The sequence below is a fragment of the Ovis aries genome, chromosome 13 (assembly GCF_016772045.2).
Source record: "Ovis aries strain OAR_USU_Benz2616 breed Rambouillet chromosome 13, ARS-UI_Ramb_v3.0, whole genome shotgun sequence".
Lineage (NCBI taxonomy): Eukaryota > Metazoa > Chordata > Mammalia > Artiodactyla > Bovidae > Ovis > Ovis aries.
Window position 1 is genome coordinate 27,376,126 of NC_056066.1, and position 4,089 is coordinate 27,380,214.

Here is a 4,089-nt window from a genome sequence, read left to right on the forward strand (position 1 = left end):
GGCCCGGGAAAGGGGGCGGGGGCGATGTGCAGGCCCGAGCGCGGCAATGATTGGTCTCGGGGGAGGGGTGGGGGGTTGCAAGCCCGACGAGCGGTGGCATCCGTTGCACGATGCAAAAAGGATTGATTTCAAAAGTTGCGAGTTGCATTGGCAGCAGCCTTTGGCGCCCGGGCCACCTCCTTTTCCTTGACCTGCTGGAAGGGCTGGGAATGTTTCCCAAAACCTGGCGAGGTTCAACCGTGCTGCGTTCTGCGGGACGCTGTACCTGCTCCCCGAGCGCTGCCGTCGTTCCTACCGGCAGACAATGAGCACGGAGACAATTTGAAGATCGGGTGAGAGCAGAGGGAATGCCCCCTCTGCCACGACGAAAGATTTAGAAACACAGACGGCGCGTTTGATTAATAACGACTCTCCCTTCCATTGTTCAGCCTGGCTCGGGAGATCCCCCGAGCCTTGGTGAACACGCACACGTCCTGCGAAGTTTCTTGAACGTTTCGTGCGTTTGGTAGGAAGTCAGAGTTTAAGGTTTCTCAGTTACATTGTTTGCTCTCCACAGGTCCAAGTCAACATGGCAGCCTAGTACTGCATGTGTTTGAATGAACACCCAAGGGAGAGATTCAGCTTCTGAGATTACTTTTTTCAGCTTTTTAACTTTCTAATACATTGCTGAAGACAATAAAGTAAAATGCTTTCCTACGACGCCTTTTCGTGCTTCCCTTGAAACCGAGAAGTTGGAAACTGACCAATCTTTTCTAGAGTGGTTCAGCATTTTCCAAATATATTTCGGGGCAGGACTGTTTTTCTGTTTTGTTTTGTTTTTTAACCAAAAGGTACTGTAGGTTCTGTTGTCAGGTTTGTAGGCTACGCAGATGCCTATTTCATTCTTAAAATTTCTGCTTGGAAGTTCCCCAGGGTTTTGATCTGGGCGCAGTCTAGGAGATTGGGCTGTTGCAGGCTCCTCGCGGTCTTTTCTCCGTAGCGCTTCGGGAAGTTAGGAAAGAACAAAGTAGCCTAGATTCTTTAATGTGATGTGTTGGAGTTTTGTCAGAGTGACATAACCTACTGGTTGACAAACCTAGATTTGCCTCTGAATCGCCTGGGGTAACCCACGTGCAGGCACTCCCCAGGCAGCACTCCAGATGTCCAGAATCTGGAAAGGGGGATGAAGATCGCTTAATTCCTCTCATGTCCGCCCTTTTAAAATCGATTTGGTGAGTTGTCCGAGGCATTTTGGTATTGTGTGTTTACTTTTTAGCAAAAAAAAAAGTCACAACTGAGAAAAAAAAAAAAAAAACATCTTGGGAGATTAAGGGTAAGGTGGCTCACTCAAGAGAGGTGAATAGGACCCTCTCTGAAGAGTCATGTCTCATGCTGAGTTTGGTGTTTTTGCGGTAGTCAGCAGAGTTTGGCAGATTTGGTTTTTACAAGCTTAGCTTGTAAAAGAAGGCTGTACCACATTTGGGAGGACATCCTCTCTCTGCCAGAAGGGAAAACAGGGCCACAGTTACAGTGAGGAGGGAGTTGTGCAAGTCAGTCGTAGAGTCAAGCGCATCTGACCCAAAGCTGCAGGAATTCGGACCTAGGAAAAAATTTCAGATGATTTAATGTGTTATCAGAAGAAGTGTAAGATGACCCCCAGATTTCTGGTTTGGGGGGAACAGTGAGGCTACTGTTGAAACAGGAACTATTAGCAGGCAAACAAGTTTGAGGTGAGTTCAGCTTTGGAAATGTTAAATTATAATACCCTTCTGATATTCTAGGCAGAAGGCAGTTGGTAAAATGAGGTCTGCCACTTGTGGTGGGGGTGGACTCTGAGTCTGAGATGCAAATGTGGGGACCATCGGCATGTAAATGGGGTTTGAAGCCCCGGAAAGGGTTGAGATTAACCAGGAATGAGAGTAGAGGGGGAGAAAAATGAAAGAGACCTTGGACAGAGCCCGGCGGAGCTTCAAACCTGGATCGCTGGGCGAGGCTGAGGCTGATCCTTGCTTTGTGCGGGAGGCAAGCGTTCTCAGAAACCGCTCCTTCCTCCCCAGCCCCTGGGGTTGGAGCCCTTTGGCAGCTCCAGAACACCTTGAGTCAAATTCTGCCAAGTGGAGTTTGTGGACTCATATAAGCCACGATGCCTTGATGTCTCAGGGTCAGATAATCCACCAGATCTCCCATCCCTCCCTTCCTTTGCCCTAAACACAAGCCTCTCTCTGTGCTTCCCTCCATCAGCTTTCTATGAGTATTCCCCTGGGGGTTCATCAGAGTCACATCCTGTTGAGAACCATCCCCCTGTGGTCTCAGGTCCTACCAGCTCCTACTGAACAGATGGTTCTCCTGGGTCATGTTACCTGCTGGAGGCTTGTTGCAACTACGAATTTACCAGCCCCACCCCAAAGATGATATCTATCAGGTGTAATGGGTGGAATTGTGACAAAGATTCTTTGCTTGGCTGAACCTGTAGTGGGTCTCCTGAACTTCCTTCTAGACCCATCCATGCACTTCCTTGTAAAATCCAGTCCTAGCAAATCTGATCACCCTCAATGTCTGAACAGGGTCCTTGTCCTCCACCATTGCCCAGGCGCTTGATCACCCTGGCCTGCCTTCAGCAAGTGCTTCTAGAGCCGTGCTGTCCAATAAATACAGTAACTACTCTTCACAGTCCCTTTTGAAAGCTTGGAATGTCCCACATCTAATGTGCTCTCTGTGGAAAATGCACTGGATCTTGAAGACTTAAACAAGCAAACAAAAAGTGTAAAATAAATGATTTTTATACTGATTCCTCTTGAAATAGAATATTCTTTTGAAGCCACATGGAGTCCAGAAATAAAAAAATGGACAACTGATTTTTCTTTTAATTAACTTATTTTGACTGTGTCGGATCTTAGTTGAGGCACTATCTAGTTGTGATGCTCAGGCTTAGTTGCCCCCTCTGCTGCAATGTGGCATCCCAGTTCCCTGACCAGGGCTCGAACCCAAGTGCCCTCCTTTGGAAGGCGCACTTTCAACTACTGGACCACCAGGGAAGTCCATGAAATAAAATATTAGGGATATGTTTGGTTATATGAAATATATTATTCATTTCCTTTTTTTTTAAAACGTGGTCATCTGACCTTTTAAAATGACACAGATGGCTCACAGCCTGTTTCTCCTGGACAGCTCAGCTCTGGATGATGCCCCAGTCCAGAGCCCCAGACACAGGCGTTTCCGTACTTACACGAGTGTTCCACAAACACTTTGACCATGTTCCAGACCAAAGCAATTATTTCTCTTCCAACCCTGCCCACTCTTCCCCGCCCCACCAACTCCCCCTCTGTTTGCCATCTTGGCGGACGGACGATTATCTGCTGAACTGCACGTGCCAGAACCCTGGCAGGCTGCACGTGCTGTTATCCATCAGCTCTACCACCTTCATACTGTTCATATCCAAACCCTCCGCTCCCCTCCCACAGTCCCTGTCTCTCTGTTTATTTCTCGTCTCTCCCCTCAACTGTTGTAAAGTCTCATGTATGGCATTTTCACTGATTTCCATTCAGTTCAAAGCAATTAATGCTGTGGGAATGATATTGATCCAAGGCAAATCTGATCGTGTTCTTTCCCTGCTCCAAACCTTTAGGTGGTTTCCGTGCCTCTGGCTCTGTTTCTCAGAGTATGGCATTCATTCATGGGTGTGTGTGGATGATTTTAAGGATACGGAGAGGAACATCTTATATACCCATCTTGACATACGCTGAAAAGATATAACAGATAAAACCTGTGATTTATGAGGATTATTCTTTAGGATAAAAAGTGTGTCAGAGAAAGTTTTTTTGATTGATTGATTGATTTTTGGCTGTGCTGGGTCTTCGTTGCTGCACATGGAATTTAGCTGCGGTGAGCGGGGGCTACTCCCTAGTTGTGGTACAGACTTCTCATTGGGGTGGCTTCTCTTGTTGTAGAACCTGGGCTCTAAGGTGAGTGGGCTTCAGTAGTTGCAACCTGTGGATGCTAGAACCTGGGCTCAGTAGTTGTGGCGCATGGGCTTAGTTGCCTTGCAGCATGTGGAATCTTCCCAGGCCAGGGATCGAACCTGTGTGCCCTGAATTGGCAGGTGGATTCCTA